Below are 27,543 nucleotides of genomic sequence, written 5' to 3' on the forward strand. Positions count from 1 at the left end.
ATAACGCTTGATGGTTTTTGTGAATGCACTTGAAGAAACTTTGACATTTTCCATATTGTCTGACCTTCATGTCTTAAAGTAATGATGGACTGTCATTTCTCTTTGCATATTTGAGCTGTTCTTGCCATAATATGGACTTGGTCTTTGTATACCACCCTTACCTAGTCCCAACACAACTGATTGGCTCAAACACATTAAGAAGGAAATAAATTCCATAAATTAACTTAACAAAGCACACCTGTTAATTGAAATGCATTCCAGGTCATGAAGCTGGTTGAGAGAGTGCAAAGCTGTCAAGGCAAAGGGTGGCTACTTTGAATAATCTAAAATATATTTTGATTTGTTGAACACTTTTTTGGTTACTACATGATTCCATGTGTTATTTCATAGATTTCTTCACTATTATTCTACAATGTAGAAAATAGTAAAAATAAAGAAAAACGCTTGAATGAGTAGGTGTGTCCAAACTTGACTGGTACTGTCGGCCTACACCATCACTGGTATTATCAGGCTGTATAGCTAGTTACTTTTGATCTGACATTTTTTAGCTAGCTAGCGATTAGTGGCTAACAAGATTCAGGCCCAACTCGCTAAGAAAAGACAAATTAGCTGTTTGCAAATGTAAGAAACAGAAACTAGTAGTGTAATTACAGAACACTAGTGGATTTTTATTAATAAGCAAAGTGAAAACAGCATCGTTGTCATCAACATTGTTGCGTGTGCTGCATTGACCATGCAGACACTGAACGCAAGTATCTCGTGGTAGAGGTACAAAATGCGTTCCTTGAGTGACAGGGTGGGTCCAAGTCTGTGTGAAAAGCAGCATGGAGAGAGGGAGAGCAGAGAGAGATGAATCAAGGTACAGCAGTGGAGAAGGTGGAAAGTTTCATGTTCCTGGGCGTACATTTCAGACAAACTGAAATGGTCCACCCATATAGAGTGTGGTGAAGGCGCAGCAGCACCTCTTCAACCTCAGGAGACTCTGTTTTAACAGATTTACTTACACATGTGAAGCTTGGTTACTCAAGACTAGCTGTAAGAGCTTTCGTTCCCAAGCCATTGCAGTGTAAAAAAATGTACGGATTTGGGCATGTTTCAAGAGAAATGCCTGTTCACACAACTATTATCCAGAAGGCGTGGTCAGTACAGGTGCATCAAAGCTGGGACCGAGAGAGAGAAGCTGTTTTTCAAACTCAAGGCCATTAGAATGCTAAAGAGCAATCACTAACTCCAAGAGGCTGCTGCCTACATTGAGACCCAATCACTGGACACTTTAATAAATGGATCACTGGACACTTTAAACTACACCACTTTAAATAATGCCACTTCAATAATGTTTACATATCTTACATTACTCATCAAATGTATATACTGTATTTTATACAATCTACTGCACCTTGCCTACGCCACTCAGCCATCTCTCATCCATATACATACTCTCATTCTGTCAGAGTATGCGCTATTGGTGTTGAAGTCAGGTGCAGGAGAGTAGATCATTGTGATCAGGCGCACTCTTTATTTGGGCAAAAGCACAACAAATGGACGCAACAGCGTCAAACCTCCAGGCATAAATAAAAGAGAAATGCGCAAAATAGCGTCACAAAACAAACGAAATAATCCAACCTCCTATGGGTTACAAACGAATACGCAGGGTGGAAATAACCAGCCTGGCGCGGCACACTGAACATGTAACAAAAACAATTCCACACAAGGACATGGGGGGGAACAGAGGAATATATATATATATATATATATATATATATATATATATATATATATATATATATATATATATATACACACACACATACACACAATGTGATTAGGGAATGTAAACCAGGTGTGCGGGGAAGAAGACAAAACAAATGGAAAAAATGAAAAATGTAGCGGAGATGGCTAGAAGGCCGGTGACGCCGAACGCCGCCCGAACAAGGAGAGAAGTCACTTCGGTGGAAGTCGTGACACATTCACCCATTTAAATGTGTGTATTAGGTAGTTGTTGGGGAAATGTTAGATTACTTGTTAGATATTACTGCACTGTCGGAATTAGAAGCACAAGCATTTTGCTACACTCTCATTAACATCTCCTAACCATGTGTATGTGACCAATAACATTTGATTTTGAAGTAGCGACGTAATCTATAAAAACGGACGTTACACACAGCGTATAACATTTAACAAAACAAACATTAAAATACCGCTATAAAGTAAAAACCCAAACCGGTCCGAGCATCAGTACCTGTATATCGTATAGCATGCCTTAGGCATGCTATAAGGAGACATGAGGATTGCAGATGTGGCCAGGGCAATAAATTGCAATGTCCGTACTGTGAGATGCATAAGACAGCACTACAGGGAGACAGGATGGACAGCTGATCGTCCTCACAGTGGCAGACCACATGTAACACCTGCACAGGATCGGTACATCAGAAAATCACACCTGCGGGACAGGTACAGGATAGCAACAACTGCTCAAGTTACACCAGGAACGCACAATCCCTCCATCAGTGCTCAGACTGTCCGCAATAGGCTGAGAGGCTGGAATGAGGGCTTGTAAGGCCTATTGTAAGGCAGGTCCTCACCAAACATCACCGGCAACAACGTCACCTATGGGCACAAACCCACCATTGCTGGACCAGATAGGACTGGCAAAAAGTGCTCTTCACTGACAAGTCGCGGTTTTGTCTCACCAGGGGTGATGGTCGGATTCGCATTTATCGTCGAAGGAATGAGCATTACGCCGAGGCTTGTACTCTAGAGCGGGATCGATTTGGAGGTGGAGGGTTCGTCATGGTCTGGGGCGGTGTGACATAGCATCATCGGACTGAGCTTGTTGTCATTGCAGGCATTCTCACAACACTGTGCGTTACAGCGAAGACGTCCTTCTCCCTCATGTGGTACCCTTCCTGCAGGCTCATCCTGACATGACCCTCCAGCATGACAATGCTACCAGCCATACTGCTCGTTTTGTGCGTGATTTCCTGCAAGACAGGAATGTCAGTGTTCTGCCAAGAGTCCAGATCTCAATCCCATTGAGCATGTCTGGGACCTGTTGGATCAGAGGGTGAGGGCTAGGGCCATTCCCCCCAGAAATGTCCGGGAACTTGCAGGTGCCTTCTCGAGAAATGTATTGAAAATAAACAAATATTACATTTACTTAAGTATTCAGACCCTTGGTACTGTGCTGATGCACCTTTGGCAGCGATTACAGCCTCGAGTCTTCTTGGGTATGACATTCCAAGCTTGTCACACCTGTATTCGGGGCGTTTCTCCCGTTATTCTCTGCAGATCCTCTCAAGATCTGTCAGGTTGGATGGGGAGCGTCGCTGCACAGCTATTTTCAGGTCTCTCCAGATACAGTGGGGAAAACAAGTATTTGATAACCTGCAAAATCGGCAGTGTTTCTTACTCACAAAGCATGTAGAGGTGTGTCATTTTTAACATAGGTACACTTCAACTGTGAGAGACGGAATCTAAAACAAAAATCCAGAAAATCACATTGTATGAGTTTTAAGTAATGAATTTGCATTTTATTGCATGACATAAGTATTTGATACATCAGAAAAGCAGAACTTAATATTTGGTACAGAAACCTTTGTTTGCAATTACAGATATCATACGTTTCCTGTAGTTCTTGACCAGGTTTGCACACTCTGCAGCAGGGATTTTGGCCCACTCCTCCATACAGACCTTCTCCAGATCCTTCAGGTTTCGGGGCTGTCGCTGGGCAATACGGACTTTCAGCTCCCTCATCCTTCTTCTTCCTCCAAACACGGCGAGTGGATTTTAGACCGAAAAGCTCTATTTTTGTCTCATCAGACCACATGACCTTCTCCCATTCCTCCTCTGGATCATCCAGATGGTCATTGGCAAGCTTCAGACGGGCCTGGACATGTGCTGGCTTGAGCAGGGGGACCTTGCGTGCGCTGCAGGATTTTAATCCATGACGGCGTAGTGTGTTACTAATTCTTTGAGACTGTGGTCCCAGCTCTCTTCAGGTCATTGACCAGGTCCTGCCGTGTAGTTCTGGGCTGATCCCTCACCTTCCTCATGATCATTGATGCCCCATGAGGTGAGATCTTGCATGGAGCCCCAGACCGAGGGTGATTGACCGTCATCTTCTTCCATTTTCTAATAATTGTGCCAACAGTTGTTGCCTTCTCACCAAGCTGCTTGCCTATTGTCCTGTAGCCCATCCCAACCTTGTGCAGGTCTACAATTTTATCCCTGATGTCCTTACACAGCTCTCTGGTCTTGGTCATTGTGGAGAGGTTGGAGTCTGTTTGATTGAGTGTGTGGACAGGTGTCTTTTATACAGGTAACGAGTTCAAACAGGTGCAGTTAAAACTAACAGGTCTGTGAAAGCCGGAATTCTTACTGGTTGGTAGGTAAACAAATACTTATGTCATGCAATAAAATGCAAATTAATTACTTAAAAATCATACAATGTGGTTTTCTGGATTTTTGTTTTAGATTCCGTCTCTCACAGTTGAAGTGTACCTATGATAAAAATTACAGCCCTCTACATGCTTTGTAAGTAGGAAAACCTGCAAAATCGGCAGTGTATCAAATACTTGTTCTCCCCACTGTGTATACACACACACATACACACACACACACACAGGTGACAAATCCAATGGATGATGCTGCCTCAAATTACCTCAGTGCTCTGCTTTGTGCATTGACTTCAGTGCAAACCATCCAGCAATGTTTAACAATGAGTGGCCTCAAAAGTCCCATACTGGTATAGTGTCGACACTTGGGGTGTCCAACTAACTTTGCCCTGGGGGCTGCATTTGGTCTTCAATGAGGTCCAGAAGGCCGCACTGCAAATTGGTTATATTTCCTTGCGGTCAAAATTAGCAAAAAAATTGTGCTCTATTCATCGTTTTTGGAATTTCCGATGCTCACTAACGGTTTAGCTTTCATTTAGATGAGTATTAGCGAGCAGGACACAGTCAAGAAACTAAAGTCATTTTAAAGTATCTTGAGTTTGTCCCCTTCCCCCAAAGTACCAGCGGGCCGGCTTGGACCCTCTCTCGGGCTGGATCCGGCACTCGGGCCATATGTTTGACACCCCTGGTATAAACTGTTATGAAATGTCTACTTGTCATTAATACACCGCCCATGTCATTTCCACACACTAGAGGGTGACATGCCCAGCTCCCAGCCGCCTGCCCGGGATCCTGACCTGCTGTTAAATAGTAGGAAGGGCTTGGTCCCAAGAAAAATATCCCGCTGTGTGCGAGGGGAAGAAAGGGCCAGAGAGCTGGGGGCAGATAAGATCAGGGCCGGGGGCCAGTGGCACAGGGCAGGGGCACGTTGCAAAGGGATGGCCCAACGCCCAACCCACTGCTCCAGCCCCGACAGTAAGCCAGGGTCAGTCCCTCTGCTGGGCCCCCCTTCTTTGCGCCCTCTCTCCCCATCTCTTTTCCCTTGCGTCGCTCCATTGTTTATACGATGGCATGTTCTGCCAAAAGTCTTTTAAAACGCTGCCGACCGGCCTCCCTCAGTCGTCTTTTTTTCTTCACCTTTGGGCCTTGAGAAAAGACAGTCCCTTGAGAGCACAGGCAAAGTGTCTGCTCAGAGGCCTTGTTGGGGTAGGAATAGTCTCTGTAGTCTGTACCATAGAGTGACCTACACTGTGTATGCAGAAGCAGGAGGCACCTGCTGTGTGCAATGCTTCAATGGGGCTCGACCTATATGTTGTTGCACAACTACGGAATCTGTTTGATGTGTTTTTAGTGGACACCTAATAAAAGTTGAGGCTTTGATGATTATAATAACCACTGGCAGCAAAAAGCTTGTCGGTTTCCAATGTTAACTGGCAAGCTTAATCCTGTGTGTGTTTAAACGTGCATCTCCCTTGCTGCAGCTAATCACAGACATGCATGCACGGGCTAGCCGGTTTTTAGCCCCCCTCTCAGCAATTAGCCCAGATAAATAATCTGGCCTTCCAGCACCACACTACCGGCACAGGTGCAAGGAGAGGATGGACCTCCCTCTGGGTCAACCAGGCTTGCTATTGTAAAAAAAGATAATATAAATAAAACACTATTACATTTTCATTGCTACCCAGTGCACCTGGCACAATGTTTTTTTAATGTGGGGAATTTCAACCTTCTGCCGCCATACTCTGGTGGGCATCATGAAGTCTAACGCGGTCATCCATTGGGAAGCCTTCTGTGGTGACTTCCTGGTCCCTTGCTTTGGGCATCGCTTTGGGCATCATGTCAGGATATGTGATAAAACATTCCATGGGTTATTCGGTTGGATTTCAGTCTAGGGCTGATGTGTTGCTAATGTTGGACGCGTTGATTGAAAGAAGACGATGTAAGGGAATGCAGTCACTTCATGACCAAAACACTGGGGAAGTTTTAGAGTGGAGCAATCAGGCCCATGGGAGGTTAGCTAATTGTTTTGAAACAGACTGTTGCTGCAGACACTACACACATATATATAGTTGATTGAATAGATGTTTATTTAGCCAGCTGCACGTTCTGTAGCGTCTCTTGGTGCATCTTTGATTCTCCTTTTATCGTTGGCTGTACTGGTTTATTCCAACTGCCCGTTGACCCTGACATTCCCCTTCAACACCGTCCTCTCTGGTACAGAGGCCTAGGTCAGGTTCAACTCATACAGGTGGCGGGAGCCTTCAAGATCATTGCAGAACACACGCACAGAGACTCCTGAGTCATCAGATGTGTGTTACTCAATGTCCCCCCTCTTCTCTCTCCCTCTCAGCTGTCCTACAGGGCAGGCCAGCTGTTTGGAAAGGAGCTTGTCATTGTCTGTGGGAGTGTTCATACTGGGTGTCACAGCTTCGCCACTCAGGTGCTCTCAGGTCAACCGACTGTCTATGCCTGTAGGACCCCGCATAGGCAAGCCCAGTCATACGCAAGCCCACGGTCATACAGTAGGGATACATAGAATGTCGGAGCTAGAAACACAAGCATTTTGCTTCACCTGCAACAACATCTACTAAACACACGCATGTGACCAATAAAATTTTACTTGATTTTACTTAATTTGGCAAACTCGAGTAGGACAGTGTGTTTGCTTGTGATGGGGGGGATCGATAGTTGCATATCCCAATGTTATTTTGAACGATGTTATATAGATACTTTGACTGCAAGTAGGGTTGCACATTTTGGGGAATATTCAGAGATGGACACTTTCCGTGGGATTTAACAGGAATATATGTAAATTAATATTAATACCATATAAAATGTTTGTTTTTTGCATTGGACATATTTACCAGAGACAGAAACATAAAAGGTAAAAGGTTTATCATAAGTAGACAAAATAGGAAATTATTAAATCCTTCCAATAGAAATAAAAATATATATTTAGTTACGAATTGAACTTTAATTAAATGAGTTGACTCTTCACATGGGATGATTTCACTGAACAACAAAAGAAAAGGAATATTGAATGATCACCAATGATCCATTGCATCTCCCAAAAACATTTTTAACATGCATCTGTAAATGTATAGTCTAGAAACTAAAGATTTGGTTGTCTTCCTCTCAGGCTTCCATGTCTTCTCCTTGGACCTCCTCAATGTCCACCTTGAACATCAGACTCTTGACGCCTCATCTTCACTGTCACTTTCCAACCTTGTTGAGGATGGCTCGTTGTCAGGCTCAAAAAAACTCAAATTTGCCCGGATGGCCACCGATTTTTCAACCCTTGTATTGGGCAGCCTTTTGCGAGCTTTGGTGTGTGTGTGTGTGTGTGTGTGTTCCCAAATAAGGACCAGTTGCGCTCTGAGGCGGCTGATGTTGGTGGGATTTGGAGGATGATGGAGGCAACAAGGGAAAGAGCCTCAGATCCACAAAGTCCCATCCACCAGGTGGCTGATGAGATATGTTGGCACGACTGCCATATTGCATCTCCATTCCAAAGCCCTTGCTTGGAAGTGTACTTTGCCAGACTGTCAAGAACCTTGCCCTCATCCAGGCCAAGGTGGTGGGACACGGTAGTGATGACACCATAGGCCTTGTTGATCTCTGCGCCAGACAGGATGCTCTTGCCAGCAAACTTGGGGTACAACATGTACGTAGTGGTGTGTATGGGCTTCAGGCAGAAGTCTTCACGCTTTTTGATGTATTTCAAAACTGCAGTTTCCTCTGCTTGGAGCAACAGTGAAGTGGGCAGGGCAGTACGGATTTCTTCTCCTACATCTGCAAGCAGAGTCTGAACATCAGGATGGCATTGTCTCCCTCAATCTGTGCAATGGCTACTGCTATAGGTTTCAGGAGTTTCAGGCTGCTTACCACTCTCTCCCAAAATACATCATCAAGGAGGATCCTTTTGATGGGGCTGTTCATATCGGCAGACTGTGATATGGACATTTCTTGGAGAGACTCCTTCCCCTCCGGGAGACTGTCAAACATGATGACAACACCACCCCAACAGGTGTTGCTGGGCAGCTTCAATGTGGTGCTCTTATTCTTCTCACTTTGCTTGGTGAGGTAGATTGCTGCTATAACTTGATGAAGCTTCAAATACCTAACCATTTCCTTGGCTCTCTTGTAGAGTGTATCCATTGTTTTCAGTGCCATGATGTCCTTGAGGAGCAGATTCAATGCATGAGCAGCACAGTCAATGGGTGTGATGTGAGGGTAGAACTCCTCCACTTTAGACCAAGCAGCCTTTATTTTCACAGCATTGTCTGTCACCTGTGCAAATACCTTCTGTGGTTCAAGGTCATTGATGACTGCCTTCAGCTCATCTGCAATGTAGAGACCGGTGTGTCTGTTGTCCCTTGTGTCTGTGCTCTTGTGGAATGCTGGTTGAGCGGTGGAGATGGTGTAGTTAATTAGTCCTTGCCCACGAACATTCAACCACCCATCAGAGATGATTGCAATACAGTCTGCCATCTCTGATTTGCTTGACCTTCACTTGAATTCTGTATCCATCAAATAAGTAGATAAAGCATGTCTGGTTGGAGGGGTGTATGCTGGGTGAAGAACATTCAGAAATCTCTTCCAATACACCTTGCCTGTGAGCATCAGAGGTGAACCAGTTGCAATACACAGCTTTTGTCAGAGGTTGCTTGTTGTGAGCGCTAAGGGAACGTTGTGGACTTGGCCAGATGATTCTACATCTTTGTTGCATTCTTCACATATGATTTTGCACAGTTTTTGCAAAATGTACACAGCTTTTCCTTCTACATTAGCTGCAATGAAATGTCTCCACACATCAGATAGTGCCTGTGGGATTTTCCTGTAAAGATTAGAAAACAAATTATTAAGAAAATGAATAAATACAATTCCATGTACAGATAAATAGTTAAGCAGTTAGATTAAACTCCTTTGTAAGATAAATGTTTTTAAATGAAACATGTAAGAAACAGGTGAATTAACACTCAGTCAGCAGGCTCAAGCAAGCTAAAACCCACATGGTAGCAAAAACTAACCAGCAGAAATTTTTAAAAGATTCAAAATTATTTAAACACACTTTCCTGTAGGCTACTATTTACTAGTTAACAAAAAATTATGTGTCACAGAAAATATATTCACCCCACCCAGAATTGTAATCAAAACTTACCAGAAAGCATGTAGTCCTTGGCTCAGACAGTGTAGTAGTGTAGGCTCATTTAGCATCTTACGCACCTCATGGAGGCACTACCAGGAGACAGGCCAGTACATCAGGAGACGTGGAGGAGGCCGTAGGAGGGCAACAACCCAGCAGCAGGACCGCTACCTCCGCCTTTGTGCAAGGAGGAGCAGGAGGAGCACTGCCAGAACCCTGCAAAATGACCTCCAGCAGGCCACAAATGTGCATGTGTCTGCTCAAATGGTCAAAAACAGACTCCATGAGGGTGGTATGAGGGCCCGACGTCCACAGGTGGGGGTTGTGCTTACAGCCCAACACCGTGCAGGACGTTTGGTATTTGCCAGAGAACACCAAGATTGGCAAATTCGCCACTGGCGCCCTGTGCTCTTCACAGATGAAAGCAGGTTCACACTGAGCACATGTGACAGAGTCTGGAGACGCCGTGGAGAACGTTCTTTGGGGGGGCCGCACAGTCCTCCATGTGCTCGCCAGATGTAGCCTGACTGCCATTAGGTACCGAGATGAGATCCTCAGAACCTTTGTGAGACCATATGCTGGTGTGGTTGGCCCTGGGTTCCTCCTAATGCAAGACAATGCTAGACCTCATGTGACTGGAGTGTGTCAGCAGTTCCTGCAAGAGGAAGGCATTGATGCTATGGACTGGCCCGCCCGTTCCTCAGACCCGAATCCAATTGAGCATATCTGGGACATCATGTCTCGCTCCATCCACCAACGTTGCACCACAGACTGTCCAGGAGTTGGCGGATGCTTTAGTCCAGGTCTGGGAGGAGATCCCTCAGGAGACCATCCGCCACCTCATCAGGAGCATGCCCAGACGTTGTAGGGAGGTCATACAGGCACGTGGAGGCCACACACACACACACACACTACTGAGCCTCATTTTGACTTGTTTTAAGGACATTACATCAAAGTTGGATCAGCCTGTAGTGTGGTTTTCCACTAATTTTAAGTGTGACTCCAAATCCAGACCTCCATGGGTTGATAAATTTGATTTCCATTGATCATTTGTGTGTGATTTTGTTGTCAGCACATTCAACTATGTAAAGAAAAAAGTATTTAATAAGAATATTTCATTCATTCAGATCTAGGATGTGTTATTTTAGTGTTCCCTTTATTTTTTTGAGCAGTGTATATCGTGTGATGATAGATGTTTTTCTATTGTTTCATATTATGCTCATCGTTTATTTAGTTGTGTTGCAAATCACACTTTACGGCAATATTTTGTCAATTGGACGATGCTTTGCGCTCTTACACAAGTGCCGTGTGGAAGGAAATTTGCAACACAAAAAAAACATGGAGAGTGAACATGACAGAGCTCATATCTAAAAGAGGGGCTACTTCGGTCGCATGGACGTGATTTGGGTATGAAAAGTCTGACACGGACCAGAAATCCGTCCTCTGCAAAATATGCCGCAGGGCGGTCCCGACAACAGGCTCAAACAACTATGCAAAAATCACGTGAAACAGTACGGAGAGTCTACGGATGAGACACAAAAAGGTAGAGCTGAGAGCTCAACACAAACGCCCGACTCAGATGTTGCAAGGGGGTTTTTGCCTGCGGCACAACATATGGCAAAGAATCACGAAGATGGAAGGAGATAACAGCTGCCGTTACCACTTACATCTGCAAAAACATGGCCCCAAATTTACACGGTCGAGAAACGGGGGTTTCCTGAGTTGGTGCCAACACTCGATCCAAGATACCAAATGCAAATTGATATGTAACAAAATAACATGCAAAACAGGCAAGTCCCCAAACATATTTTTTAGGCCTATATTTATTTTGAAGTGTTTTCTATTTACCTTTTTAGATTTTATACATCAATATATTTTGTTACATGCTTAATTGAAAATTTGCACAAAGGTTCTAAATAAAAGGGGAAATAATCAAAGGACTCTGTTCAGTCTTTACCCAGCAGGTTTGTTTTTTATTCTTTAACATTTTTGTCCTAAATGTCACGAGTTTGTTCTCAGGATGAAAACAGTTGTGATGGCAGCCGGGCAGATTTGTACACGCCACTCTATGGTTGAGCACTCTCTGTCATCGAGGAGGCTTTTCTTTTCTTAGCCAGCAGCAACAATTCAGCCACCCACACCGGCTGCATACATTTCAAAACAACCTGAATGAAAGGCTTGACTTCAGGGAAACCAAGCCTTCAAAAACCAGTAACTCAGCAATTTGGATGGCTCAGAAGAGACAGACGCCAGTCCTTCTCTTGTTTTCCCTCTCCTGTTCTTGGACACGGAGAGAATAGCTAACAATGAGCCCTGACCCAATGACGGAGGTCATAATTCATGGAAGCATTTGGAGGAAAAATGTTTTGTTGCAGTCATGCTCTCAACTCAATACGCTTTCTTTATCACTTCCCCTCCTAATCACAGGGCTTTGTTCCCGGCCGTGCTAACATTCAGTGGTATATCACCCCCCCGCCAGTGGCCTTGGTCACCTGCTCTCAGATCAGCTCTGGCCAGGACCCTGGACCCCCTGCCTCGACTCGCAGGTCAGTGCTGCCTTGGCTTTTGTTCTAGTGTGAACCCCCCTCCTGTTAGAGCCTCTACTGAGCCAAGTACCAGACAAGGTACTGTGAAATCCATGGTTGCAATTCATGTGTCCCTCTCTCGACTGTACATTTTGTGGTATGAGATTAATTCAAAGAGCAATAATTTCTGTTAAACGGGTGCAATTAAAGTTGAATTGAACTGGATTGATTGTAGAGGTAAAGTAGAAACATGTTTTACAACAAATGCAAATGGCAGGAGTATTTAGATCAACATTTTTTTATATTTTTTAAACCTTGACGTTTTAACAGAAAATAAAGAGCACCGGCCTTTTGCAAATGTATATGCAATGCTGAACTCAATCCCAACCTGTCAAAACAACATGACTCACCTAGTCAAACTCACCTTAAGATGCAGAAGGAGTCCCTAACTCTAAGCCATAGCCAAAAGTAGTAGTCAGGTCTCACTCAATCTTATTAGTGTCAAGATGAGGGACTCAAGTAATCCTAAGTGGAGACCGCTCAAACTCTATATCTCAGAACAGACAAGACCATGGAGCTAATGTTAGAGATGGCATTCATACACCAACCAGGACGGGAAAAAACATGTAAAATAAATTTCTTTAAATCAAGAGATGAGATCGGGGAGTGAGGTTAGAAAAGGTCTAATGCACCTGTTATCTCAATATCAAATCGTTTCTGGGTAACAAGCACCGTACTCTGTTTCCATGGTCAAATGGTAAAATGGTCAAAAATAAAACAAAAATAGCTTCTTAGCTAAGAGAAATTTCTCAAGCAAGAATTTCTGGGAGTGGTATGAGTAGAGATGAGAAAATGAAAACTAGATGTTATTGGTAGAGGTTTGGAACTCTTTCTTATTGGTCTATTAACTAATTTATCGCCTGGTGTCACCAGGCAGGTCAAAACTCCATCCCACCAGGCAGAAATTTTAGGCAGTCCTCAAAACAGGGCAGTGTGGAAGTGTGGAAATATATAAAACACAGAAAAATCTACACCCTGGTTAGAGGTGTGTGTAGGCCAGGAGGTGTGTGTAGGCCAGGAGAGAGGAACTCAGAGGAGAAGACAAAAACAAAATGTAGACATCAAAACGGCCGTGGAGCCCTAAATCAGGCCACATGCTCCTGGATTAGCCGTGGCATGGCTCTACAGCCTGGGAAAAACTGCTGATAACACCCTCAGAGAGATTAAGCAATATTATTTACATAAGAGACACATGCTTCTTGGCATGGCAAGTGTAGGTCCTCAGAACAAACCTAGGAACTCTTTATGAATGACTTTTGTAATACAAAAAACACGAGGTAATGACTTCCCTCTGATCCAGAACTAACTAGCTAGATCTCTAGCAAAGTGCCTTTCAAGGAGAGACATGCTTGATAAGCACTTCAAAGTGGAGGGAGGTCCACATATCACAAGTCTATGTCCACATGCAACAGTGAGGCTATAAAACCCACTGAGCTTAGTGGGTATACATGTGAGGACTCAACCCTTGGGATATAGTTTCAGCGTGACATAACATCTCACTTCAATGTTCAGTCCTTGAGGGCACAAGTTTGGACTCCTCGTTTTGGCCGAAAAGCTTGTCTCTGGTTCACGCCGTTGTGCAAAATTTCAAGGTTGTTTCTATTTTAACTCAAAAGCTCTTAAATCACGCTTCCAGTGATGGGGTTTGCTGGTTTGTCTTGGGCTTGTTGGAGGTAAACCGCAGGGCCGGGACTAGAAAGGCCTGCTTATCTGCAACGCGGCCAGGGGGCTCAGAGTGCAAACAGTGCCGGGCTGCTGAAGGGACTTGCATCATGTCAGAATATTTCTCACCCCAACTCCAGACCAACATTGGCAGACCTTCTGTCATAGGCTGCTGTATTTCAGCTCACCTGTGAAAAGTACACAGGCCTCGGCTCAAAGGCCTAGGGGAGATTGGCGCCGCGCTTCCCAAGCCTTCACTAACCACCTCCAAATCTCCAGTTTGGCCAGGACATCCTGTATGCATTTGAACTTTCCAGAAAGCAGGAAGTTCAGGGGTCAACTGGGCAAGGGCAATAAGAGGCATTTCTAACCGTGATCCTGAACCCTGCAGCCAGACGCAGAAAAAGCAACAAGGTACTGGTCTACATCCTGAGAATGAAATAGACATTATCAATGGGATACAAATCAAGGCGAAAAATGATGCTCAAGAGCCTTGCATCAAGATTTTCTCTGCAGTTGGAGCATTCATGAGGAAACTAAGGTGAAAACTTGAGGCCAAGAGGAGAGACTGTCAAGTCTTAACTTAAACTAAAGCTGATACAGCCAGGCTAATCTCCTATTATCAAAGATTTAGCCTACCTCCAAGATGCTCCTGAAAATAAAAATAGGCTAGTAGAAGTCATTTTATTCCTCCCAAGCAGTTTAGTTATTTTTTCAAATAAACGTATTTCCTGTTCACTTTTATCCCAAGGTTCACTCAAGTTCCTTGATTTGGGGTAAGCCCTAATTTCCTTAAGGGCCTAGTTGGCACACCAAGTGAAGGCCAGAAATGACTCGAGGAGTAAACACTCCGGGGAGAGAGAGGTCTCATGATGATTTGTAATTTCAAAGAGTGACTCATCCTTCCCAATTGAAGGGTGATTGTGACAATGATATGATCATATCCCTGAAAGGGAATAGTGAATCAGTCAGCAGTAAAAACCCGCTATGGGTCAACAGAACCTACAGCATCATATTTAGTTTGGCAAGTCTTGGCATTGACCGGTGAACCACTACAGGAAAGGTCAGACTCATACTTAAAGCCACACAAACAATGGGTTAATCATTGGCATGACAGCACCTCTGGATTGTTAGAGGAGAAATACCATTAACACTATCTGCCTTAGTTAGGCTAGAAGTTACCATATTTCTAAAATGACAAACTAGGAAACAGGCAAAAGCAGTGCAGGATGAGCGCCCTTCTTAAAGCTAACATTAAATCTGCGCTGCTCAGTCGTGTTGTCAACAACGGAGCAGGATACATTTTCAGAAACATAGAACATCTCTTTTCGATAAAACATGTTTTGAAATGTCAAATTAGTCTTTATCTGCCTTCCCAATAAAAACTATCAAAAGCAATCACTTTTGAATTTGAAAACAGAATCCTACTCATTACTCTGCATGCTTTTGTTTTGAGTAGACATCACACTCGGCTAAGACAGGCCACCTGGCTCACGCCCGGGAGAAAGCCTGGTTCCAAAATAAGGTTATGCAATGTAGGCATACAGTATCAAATGATATTGATACTGTATGCCTACTAATACAAAGAGCAAAAACAAATTAAGGAACCGGAAAGAAAGTTGCGCATATTATATGTGCAGAGTTCCATATAGTTCTCCACTTCCTTCTTGGTCTTTCTATTCAACCTTCATTCATTGTTTTTACATGGATCATATCCACTAGAAAAACCCACACATTTCTATACACTCATGGATAATGTTTATTCTCAAGCCCTGAAAAGCATTTCAGTGGACAAAAGAAAATATGCTATGTCACAAAACATGACAACTAAGTTACTTCCACAGAAGTAGAATGTGGTTTGGCCAACAGGAACAATAAGCTAGCCCACTTAACTAGAAACAACTGTTGGCTTTAATTGATTTTTCATTATCATTCAATTTGAATAAGAATCCAGATTCAACAATGAAAGAATGTCCCACAAAATGTGAACTAATTTTTAAAGAGAGTAATGTATTTGACAGAAAAATGCAGATAATTTCCAAACCAAGCTGTAGCAGTCTTAAAAATCTAAATACAATTCAACCATCAAGCTTAAAATCATGGGAAGAAATTATTTACCAATGATGTCTAACCTGCATCAAACCAGTGTGTAGTACGGAGTAACTATCGCTGTAACAAAAATTGAGAAAACATAGCATACACTACAGAAGGGAACATTGATATGACTAACTGGCACTTTGACTATCATCCAATCAAAAACAAAATATTATAATGAACATTGTGCTTCAGTGTAGAGATCAACCGATTAATTAGGGCCGATTTCAAGTTCATAACAATCTTTTTTTTTTTACACCTTTATTTAACTAGGCAAGTCTGTTAAGAACACGTTCTTAATTTCAATAACGGTGGGTTAACTGCCTCGTTCAGGGGCAGAACGGCAGATTTTTACCTTGTCAGCTCGGGGGATCCAATCTTGCAACCTTGCAGTTAACCAGACCAACGCTCTAACCACCTGATTACATTGCACTCCACAAGGAGTAAGTTGCTAGCTAGCATTAAACTTATCTTATAAAAAACAATCAACGACTGTCGTTGCTCCAATGTGTGCTTAACCATAAACATCAATGCCTTTCTTAAAATCAATACACAAGTATATTTTTAAACCTGCATATTTAGCTAAGAGAAATCCAGGTTAGCAGGCAATATTAACCAGGTGAAATTGTGTCACCTCTTGAGTTCATTGCACGCAGAGTCAGTGTATATGCAACAGTTTGGGCCGCCTAATTTGCCAGAATTTTACATAATTATGACATAACATTGAAGGTTGTGCAATTTAACAGGAATAGTTAGACTCATGGATGCCACCCGTTAAGATAAAATACGGAACGGAATAAACGTTTTGTTTGAGGTGATAGTTTCCGGATTTGACCTAAGGCTCGTATTTCTGTGTGTTTATTATAGTTAAGTCTATGATTAGCTATTTGATAGAGCAGTCTGACTGAGGGGTGGTAGGCAGCAGCAGGCTCGTAATAGTCAAAGGTATATGGTTTAAAGAGAAATAGTCGATGCGTTATAATTCCTGTAATAACTTGCGGCTGAACTTGAAAGGGGTTCCTTCGTTATTTTACCGTTCATGTCTTCCATAGTAGATCAAGACATTCTCTTCAAATAAGGTCTGTTTCGTGCAGGCTTAAACCGCCTCAGCGTTTTGATACCTGTGTAAAATTCACTAGGATAAGGTAACGTTTGTCAACATATTTTCATAAATCCACTCTACAAAAAATATGATCTTTATATTTAGCCAATATTGATCAGAGTTACCTTGTCCTATGGAAATCTACACAGTTGTAAAATTGGCAAGGTGGTGTAAGCCTACACGAAACACAGACCTTATTTTAAGTGAATCTAAAAATATCCTATGGAATAAATGAATGAAGGAACTGCTTTTCAGATTTTGCTAGAAGGTGTCATGGGAATTATGACTCACACTTTGGTAGTCAATTCTTACCATGTCCATTATTAAAATAGGATTTCCTGCATATAGAAATTATAGTTTTTGTTTTCAACATTCATCACAGGTAACTTAAACTCTATTTTTATTCAAACAGTTGAGAGTATTTGTCTCCTAAGCAGACTCTTCAGTATCATTGACACTTCAGAGCTGTGTGTGTGTGTTTTACAGATGGCAGAGAAAAGCAGAGCACCAGTGTGGGACTATTACATGGAATTGGCACCAGGGAAAGCAAGGTGTCTTATTTGTGATAAATATGTAAGCATGGGGTCAGCAACGGCTAAATCAAAAAATACCACCAACCTGTGGAATCACCTTAAGAACACCCATCCAAAAGCCCATAATATGTATTATATTAAGTTAAAATAAGTGTTCATTGTTCATTCAGTATTGTTGCAATTGACATTATTACAAACGTGTGTGTGTGAATATATATAAATGCATTTCAATTTTTTATTTTATTATTATATATATATTTTTTTAAATCGGCATCAGCTTTTTTTGTCCTCCAATAATCTGTATCAACATTGAAAAATCATAATCGGTCGACCTTTAGTTCAGTGTTTGGGTAGTGTCAACTGTCATTCAAATAGCTGGCCATCAGTTGTGAAAGCTATAGCTAGCTGACTGACTTGACAGGTAGCTGAGCTGGCAAGTTCACAGCTGAGAGAGAAAACTGCCAGAAGACATCTAACAATCAAGTTTACCTCCCCATTCTCCATCTGACAACTCTCGAGTTACATTGTTGAATGATTTCTAGTGCTCCCACTGAGTCAGTGGGACATGGAACATGGAAAAGAGAATAACGTAGGTCACACTTACTTATAATCATTATTTAAAATCACTTATTCACATCCTGGGCCGTGTGATGTTGCTGACTGTGTATGACCCATCTTATGGCAAATCCTAATCATTCTGCGATGATGGAATGCACATGTAGACCGGCCAGTGGACCAGACAGCGACGATACGGTGCATTTGGAAAGTATTCAGACTCCTTACATTTTGTCACGTTACAGCCTTATTCTAAAATGGATTAAATAGTTTCTCCCCCTCAATCTACACACAATGCCCCATAATGACAAGGCAAAAACAGGTTTTTAGAAAATTTTGCAAATGTATATAAAAAATATTTTAAAAATGAAATCACATTTATATAAGTACACAGAACCGTTAAATCAGTAATTTGTTGAAGCACCTTTGGAAGCAATTACAGCCTCGATTATTTTTGCGTATGACGCTACAAGCTTGGCACACCAGTATTTGGGGAGTTTATCCCATTCTTCTCTGCAGAACAAAAGGTTCTACAGCCGTACCATCGAGAGCATCCTGACGGGTTGCATGAGTGCCTGGTATGGCAACTGCTCGGCCTCCGACCGCAAGACACTGCAGAGGGTAGTGCGTATGGCCCAGTACATCACTGGGGCCAAGCTTCCTGCCATCCAGGACCTCTATACCAGGGGGTGCCAGAGGAAGGACCTAATAATTGTCAGACTCCAGCCACCCTAGTCACAGACTGTTCTCTGCTACCGCATGGCAAGCGGTACCGGAGCGCCAAGTCTAGGTCCAAAGGGCTTCCAGACGATTTGCTTTGCCCCCCTTTTACGCTACTGTTACTGATATTATCTATGCATAGTCATTTTAATAACTCTACCTACATCTACATATTACCGCAATTACCTTGACTAACCGGTTTCCCCACACATTGACTCTATACCGGTACCCCCTGTATATAGCCTCGCTAGTGTTATTTTACCACTGCTCTAAGTATTTCTTACTTTTATTGCTTATATTTCTAACAACTGCATTGTTGGTTAAGGGCTTGTAAGTAGCATTTCACTGTAAGATCTACACCTGTTGAATTCGGCGCGTGTGACAAATAACATTTGATTTTGAGATCCTCAAGCTCTGTAAGGTTGGATGGGGAGCGTTGTTGCACAGCTATTTTCAGGTCTCTCCAGAGATGTTCGATCAGGTTCAAGTCCGGGCTCTGGTTGGGCCACTTCAGAGACTTGTCCCGAAGCCACTCCTGCATTGTCTTGGCTGTGAATTTAGGGTCGTTATCCTGTTGGAAGGTGAACCGTCGCCCTAGTCTGAGGCCCTGAGCGCTCTGGAGCAGGTTGTCATCAAGGCTCTCTCTGTACTTTGCTCCGTTCATCTTTCCCTCAATCCTGACCAGTCTCCCAGTCCCTGCCGCAGATAAACATCCCCACAGCATGATTCTGCCACCACGCTTCACCGTAGGGAAGGTATTGGCCAGATGAGCGGTTCCTGGTTTCTTCCAGATGTGACGCTTGGCATTCAGGCCAAAGAGTGAATGCCAAGCGAGAAACTTGGTTTCATCAGATCAGAGAGTCTTGTTTCTCATTGTCTGAGAGTCCTTTAGGTGCCTTTTGGCAAATTCCAAGCTGGCGGTCATGTAGCTTTTACTGAGTGGCTTTGTCTGGCACTCTACAATAAAAGGCCTGATTGGTGGAGTGCTGCAGAGATGATTGTCCTTCCTTCTGGAAGGTTCTCCCATCTCCACAGAGGAACTCTGGATCTTGGTCACCTGCCTGACCAAGGTCCTTCTCCCGATTGCTCAGTTTGGCCTGGCGGCCGGCCACCTTAAGGAAGAATCTTGGTGGTTCCAAACTTCTTCCATTTAAGAATGATGGAGGCCACTGTGTTCTTAGAGCCCTTCAATGCTGCTGAAATGTTTTGGTACCCTTCCCCAGAACTGTTCCTCAACATAATTCTGTCGCGGAGCTCTACGGACAATTCTTTCAACCTCGTGGCTTGGTTTTCATTCTTGACATACACTGTCAACTGTCGGACCTTATATAGACAGGTGTGTGCCTTTCCAGATCATGTCCAATCAATTGAAATTACCACAGGTGGACTCCAATCAAGTTGTAGAAACATCAAGAATGATCAATGGAAACATACACCCGAGCTCAATTTCAAGTCTCATGACAAAAGGCTCTAAATACTTATGTCAATGTAAAATTTAATTATAATTTTTTAAACCTTTTTTTTCCTTTGTCATTATGGGATAGTGTGTAGATTGACAGGAAAAAGGGGTCTGAACACTTTCCGAATGCACTGTATATATCCACACACACACTGCTCGTCCTAATATTTATAAATTTCTTAATTCCATTATTTTACTTTTAGATGTGTGTATTGTTTGATATTACTGCACTGTTGCAGCTAGAAACACCCGCAATAAAATCTGCCAAATAAACTCAGCAAAAAAAGAAAAATGTCCCTTTTTCAGGACCCTGTTTTTCAAAGACAATTCATAAAAATCCAAAGAACTTCACAGATCTTCATTGTAAAGGGTTTAAAACACTGTTTCCCATACTTGTTCAGTGAACCATAAACATGCACCTGTGGAACAGTCGTTAAGACACTAACGGCTTACAGACGGTAGGCAATTAAGGTCACAGTAATGAAAGCTTAGGACACTAGGCGCCTTTCGGCTGACTCTGAAAAACACCAAAAGAAAGATGCCCAGTGTCCCTGCTCACCTGCGTGAACATGCCTTAGGCATGCTGCAAGGAGGCATGCAGATGTGGCCAGGGCAATAAATTGCAATGTTCGTACTATGAGACAACTAAGACAGAGCTACAGGGAGACAGGACGGACAGCTGATCGTCCTCACAGTGGCAGACGACGTGTAACACCTGTACAGGATCGGTACATCCGAACATCACACCTGCGGGACAGGTACATGATGGCAACAACTGCCCGAGTTACATCAGGAATGCAAAATCCCTCCATCAGTGCTCAGACTGTCCGCAATAGGCTGAGAGAGGCTGGACTGAGGGCTTGTAGGCCTGTTGTAAGGCAGGTCCTCACCAGACATCACCGACAACAACGTCGCCTATGGGCACAAACCCACCGTTGCTGGACCAGATAGGACTGGCAAAAAGTGCTCTTCACACCCCCCCCCCTTCCCTTTGTTCAGGGACAGATAATTCCATTTGTTAGTCACATCTGTGGAACTTGTTCAGTTTATGTCTCAGTTGTTGAGTCTTATGTTAAATATTAAATATTAAATATTTACACATGTTAAGTTTGCTGAAAATAAACGCAGTTGACAGAGGACGTTTCTTTTTTTGCTGAGTTTGTGTATGCGACCAATAACATTTTTATCTATTTATCCTGGGCACATTCTTAACCTCACTAGGGTACGTGGGACGGTAACGTCCCACCTGGCCAATATCCAGTGAAATTGCAGAGCGCGAAATTCAAAAATACTAAATTCAAATATTTAACATTCTTGAAAATATGTGTTATATATCAAAATAAAGCTCAACTTCTTGTTAATCCAGCCGTTGTGTCAGATTTCCTCCACGCGCTTGGAAACACTACAGCCAAAATGGGAGCCACCTAGAAAAACTACAATTTCCAGGTAATTTTTCCAAAAACCAGCCTGAAACTCTTTCTAAAGACTGTTGACATCTAGGGGAAGCCCTTGGAACTGCAATTTGGGAGGACTTGGGCTTATAAATTATAGTACTAGCCATTGAAAATAGTGTGGGGGGGTTGTCCTCTGGGTTTCGCCTGCCATATCAGTTCTGTTGTCCTCACAGACATAATTTTAACAGTTTTAGAAACTTTAGTGTGTTTTCTATCTAAATCTAAACCAATTATATGCATATCCTAGCTTCTGTGCCTGAGCAACAGGCAGTTTACTTTGGGCACGCTTTTCATCCGGATGTCAAAATACTGCCCCCTACCCCAGAGAGGTTAGCAGGTTGGCCTGTCAATCCATCCCTGTGGGTGGGATTGTCAGGGTGGAGCAGGGTATTTGAGACAGTCATAGAGTTGGTAGGGTTTCAGACTAGAGGTCGACCGATTATGATTTTTAAACGCCGATACCAATTATTGGAGACTCAAAAAAAAAGAAGCAGATACCGATTTAAATCGGCCGATTTAATATTTTTAGTTATTTATTTTTAATAATGACTATTACAACAATACTGAATGAACACCTATTTTAACTTAATATAATACATCAATAAAATACATTTTGCCTCAAATAATGAAACATATTCAATTTGGATTAAATAATGCAAAAACAAAGTGTTGGAGAAGAAAGTAAAAGTGCAATAAGTGCCATGTAAAAAAGCTAACATTTAAGTTCCTTGCTCAGAACATGAGAACATATGAAAGCTAGTGGTTCCTTTCAACATGAGTCTTCAATATTCCCAGGTAAGAAGTTAGAAGTTGCAGTTATTATAGGAATTATAGGACTATTTCTCTCTATACCATTTGGTATTTCATATACCTTTGACTATTGGATGTTCTTATAGGCACTATAGTATTGCCAGTGTAACAGTATAGCTTCCGTCCCTCTCCTTGCCCCTACTTGGGCTTGAACCAGGGACACATCGACAACAGCCACCCTCGAAGCATCATTACCCATCACTCCACAAAAGCCGCGGAGCAAGGGGAACAACTACTTCAAGGTCTCAGAGCGAGTGACGTCACCGATTGAAAAGCTATTAGCGCAACCCGCTAACCATTTCACATCGGTTACACCGGCCTAATCTCAGGAGTTGATGAGCTGTTTATGACTTCAAGCCTAATGCTTGAAGCACAGCAAAGAGCTGCTGGCAAATGCAGGAAAGTTTAATGCTAGCTAGCAACTTACCTTGGCTTCTTGCGGCTCTCGCGAAACAGGTCGTCCAGCCTGCCACGCAGTCTTCTCGTGGAGTGCAATGTAAATAGGCCACAATCGGTGTCCGAAAATGCAGATCACCGATTGTTATGAAAACTCAAAATCGGCCCTAATTAAATCTTCCATTCCGATTAAATCGCTCGACCTCTATTTCAGACCTATCAATCGATCACTATCGGTGGGATTTTCAGGGAAGGGATGTTTGAGAGTCCCAGGGTTGTTAGGGTTTCAGACCTGTTATTTAATTATTGGGGGTGGGATTTTCGGGGGAAGGGAATAGGTTAGTAATCTAGTCATTTAAACACTTTTTCCCCGAATAGGCTTGGGCGGTAACGAGACTGTCATACTGGGATATTTGGTAATACTGGCACTGAACACAAGGGGCGCTGTTATCAAACCCCACTAATATTCTGTAATCCGAAGGTTAGCAATGCTAACAAGTATACTGAACAAAAACAAACATGAAACAATTTCAAAGATTTTACTGGGTTACAGTTCCTGAGAAAATCAGTCAATTGAAATAAATTCATTAGGCCCTAATCTACAGATTTCACATGATTGGGAATACAGATCTGATCAAAATGGTCTTCAAAATGGGCCTCGGGATCACGTCACAGTATTTTTGTGCATTCAAATTGCCACCGATAAAATGCAATTTTGTTCGTGGTCCAAAGCTCATGCCTGCCCATACCATCACCTCACAGCCACCATGGGGCACTCTGTTCACAACATTGACATCAGCAAACCTCTCGCCCACAAAACGCCATACACATGGTCTGCGGTTGTGGGGCAAGTTGGATGTACTGACAAATTCTCTAAAACAACATTTCAGGCAGCTTATGGTAGAGAAATAAACATTGAATTCTCTGGCAACAGCTCTGTTGGACATTCCATGAGTCAGCATGCCAATTTCACACTCCCTCAAAACAGGAGACACCTATGGCATTGTGTTGTGTGACAAAACTGCACATTTTAGAGTGGCCTTTTAGGTGCACCTGTGTAATAATCAGCTCCTTGATATGCCACACCTGTCAGGTAGGTGGATTATCTTAGCAAAGGAGTAATGCTTATTAACAGGTATGGAAACACATTTAGTCACCAAATTTGAGAGAAATAAGCATTGTTCGTATGGAACATTTCTGCGATCTTTTATTTCAGCTCATGAGACCAACCATTTCCATGTTGCCTATATATTTTTGTTCAGTGTACATGTAAAATTCCATAGAGAATGCTAACTAAATGCTGATGAGTGCATTGCGAACATTTTGTAGAGCTTTGGATCTAAACTATACAACTATATGTAAATAAGAATGTTCTTAACTGTTTTGCCCAAATGTAAATTTTAAAAATTAGAATAAATTACTCAAATGCTACTCACAGTTTGCTGCACGCCAAAACAAATAATAGGCAGCAAGGCTCTTGATCTATGAGGGGATTCTATGCTGTTACCAAGCAAATAATTGATTTAGGACATAGCTAACCACTTAACTAGATAGCTAACTAGCTACTAAATTAGCACACCAAAATGCACAACTGCAGAGCATTTAGCACATTTTAGACAGTAACTTAATAGTTATAAGATATCTAGCTGGCAAAAATGTAGCTGTGAATTCCTTACTGTAATTAGATCACCTGGAGCATGCTGCACAACAGTGAGTTACTCACAAGGCTCCGGACAAACACCACGTGACATGTGACTGGGGACTACCGTAAGCTTCATAATATTGTGACAAGTGAAATTTAGAACGTAATGTTCTTTATCTCCTAACGTATTGTGCAAGTTGACTGCAGGTATTTACTTAAGGTAAATACCAGTATTCAAATGTATAAAATAAATAGTAAATAGTTTCAATGGTATTGAAAAACCATCCTGTGGCTTTTTCCAAATATCTCGGTATACAGTATATACACGGTTTACCAAAGCCTATTTTCCAATATAATTTGTGGCTAAACCTAAGAAAAATAGTTGTGTTCTGTTCATAAATATGGATTCCCCCTGTTAAGAAACTGTGTTGAAATGTTTACACTCAAATTTTCTGGGACACACACTCCCTCCCAAGCTTTTGCACCCCCACTTTCAGACAAAGTTAGGCACCCATGCACTACCTAGTTAGTAACAAAAGCAAATGCTTGTGTTATTTAATGTTAGTCATCTTAGTGACTTTAGACAGACAACGCAGTGATCAACTGCATACAATAGCAGCTAAAACATTCTCGCTAGCTAACCAAGTAACCTTAACTAGCTAATGTTCTCAGATAATAGGGAGAGGGGGACCAATATGACAGAGCAAGAAAGCTAGCTCGCTCATAGAAATTAAATTAGCTGGATAAATAGCTAGTTTAAGACGCTCGTTCTAGTTTAGCTGTCAATGTGAAACACAGGAGAGACAGCAAACGGACTGGAGGAATCCCCATTTCGTGATACACAAGAACTGGCTACACTACTATGGTATGGCTGAGCATGACTGAACTGTGGCTAGTTGCTAACGTTAGCTTTCTTAGGCTGCGTTTAGACAGGCAGCCCAATTCAGATTTTTTTCTCTCTAATTTCTCTTTAGACTAAAAAGATCTGTTCTGAAAAGGAGCTGATGTGAATGTGATTGGTCAAAAGAACAATCAGTGGAAAAAATATCAGAAGTGACTGCCTGCCTGTTTTTTTTTAGCTCGCTAGCAAGCAAGCAAGCAATCTCCAACACATGGGGTGATGTGGAGAGCTCAAATTAAATAAAGACACTTACCAGAACCACCTGGACTCTTTGACGATCACCTGAGAGTCATAGTAAGACGAGAGCAGCTGTTTTCAAAAAGAAAAACGTTGTTGCAGAGAAGTATAGCTGGCTATATATATATTTTATATCGAATGTAGTCGCCTCACAATTAAATGTTGACAGCTCAGTGAAAGAACGAATGAGGCGTCGGATTAACTGCCTGAAACTTCCTCACTTACTAAGAGGAAGTGAAGGCGTGAGGCACAGGATATGAGATCACGAAAGAACATACGCGGTTATAAACTCCGTGGTCAAATAGCGCACATATTTCTGCCTTATATTATCATCACAATATCTTCATTCACCTCGCTGGGGTCACATTTGTTGTATTTAAACATTACAATCTACATGTCATACATACTTGTACGCCGGCATGCATACCCACAGCATGGAAGGGTGTTTTCCATTCATGATTCCATCTGGCTAGGTGTGTTCTTCTTGCATGAAATATTATTGTATAAATAACATGGATTCATTCAAGACCAGACAATATAGCTTAATTGCTTTAACACGGCAATTTCTTGTATTTTACTCTGGATGGCAGAACATTATGAGATCTATTGAAACTACCGAGAACAGTCTGTCATAACATATGACGAGCAAAAGCTCATACAGTTTAGACCGGCTATAATACATCCCACGTCTCTCTTCCCTCAGAGCGAGCGACCAATGACGTACTCACCAATCCTAAAGAAAAACAAGAAAGCCCATTCAGGACTGGTGCCTCAGATGTTCTAATCTTTGCTCCCAGTCAGTTGTGCAAACAGAATTCCAACTATTTATATGGAAGGACAGTTTGTTTTAATTTTCCCCAGTCTCGGAAGGGAAAATAATCAACCTCAGGCCCTGGCACCTCACAGCCCAGAGGCTGGGCAATGCCAGCTCAGCATTCAGACTACATCAGAACACAAGGCACTGGCAGTGACTGGGCTTCAGGACCTGCATGTACTCTGTATGTGTGCTATGCTGTCTCTGTTTTCAGCATGTCAAAGGAGCTTGAGACAAATATGGTAATAAGCCTTTATAGATGTGCAATATAAAATTAAATGTAATGAGGACACTGGCATTCATTGTCACAAGAATTCATGTTGATGTAGTCAAGAGGTTTTAAATTAATGGCAAATTTCTACTGTTTATCAGCAATTGCTTGGCTAACCCTCGTCCTTATCACAGACCAATGTCTTCAGCAGACATTTCACCAAAGGAAATGTAATGGGGTGGAGAAGAATGTGCTTCACAACTTTGCTCTAATCTATGTATTGTCCTATTATCAGAACCCAGGGAAGTCACTTGAATGCCCATCAGTTAAAACAAGTCTGTGACTCTGGCACTGTACTACCCAGCCCGCAGTTCGAGAAACGGGCCAGACAGGCAGGGGAGTGGGAGCTACTGGGAAGGACGGAGGAGCCCATTCCGTCTAGTCTGGCCCTTATCAGGTTTGCTGGGCCTTTTCCAGTTCAGCCCTGATAACCCGGCCTTACTAGTAAAATACAGGAAGTGAACCCTTGACCTTGCGAGGCGACCAGGGAGTGACACTGTTTTATAAGGGGAGGTCTACGGTGACACATCCCTAATGGGTCTTGTTAGTTAGTGCAGCCCATGCAAAAGCCAGGCTGATAAGTAGTTTGGGTGTCATTCGTTTAATGAGCGGTGCAAACCCATAACAGGCAAGCTGTCTGCAAGGCCACCTGAGCATCTGAGGAGTGATATCGGCATTTGTAGTCGACACACTGAGAAAGAGAATAACAAGACAGATACACGGCCATATAATGTGTATATGAGCCATTTAACCCAGTCATTCAATATT

The 27,543-nt window shown here is 42.6% G+C and overlaps 1 protein-coding gene across 3 annotated transcripts in view; it reads right to left on the reverse strand.

Annotated features, from left to right (window-relative positions):
• The window catches only part of LOC110497425 (polyamine-transporting ATPase 13A3), a 52,243-nt gene extending 26,279 nt beyond the window's left edge, over positions 1–25,964 (reverse strand). For 2 of the 3 annotated variants that reach the window (XM_036958882.2, XM_036958845.2), the window contains exon 1: positions 25,707–25,964. The gene's annotated coding sequence lies outside the window, so the exon portion shown is untranslated. Of the gene's footprint in view, positions 1–8,696; positions 9,232–25,706 lie in introns of all 3 variants that reach the window. The other variant, XM_090196568.1, reaches the window with a different exon arrangement.
• Positions 25,965–27,543: the final 1,579 nt, after the last annotated feature.

The sequence above is a fragment of the Oncorhynchus mykiss genome, chromosome 1 (genome assembly GCF_057628025.1).
Source record: "Oncorhynchus mykiss isolate SJ-2025 chromosome 1, ASM5762802v1, whole genome shotgun sequence".
NCBI lineage: Eukaryota > Metazoa > Chordata > Actinopteri > Salmoniformes > Salmonidae > Oncorhynchus > Oncorhynchus mykiss.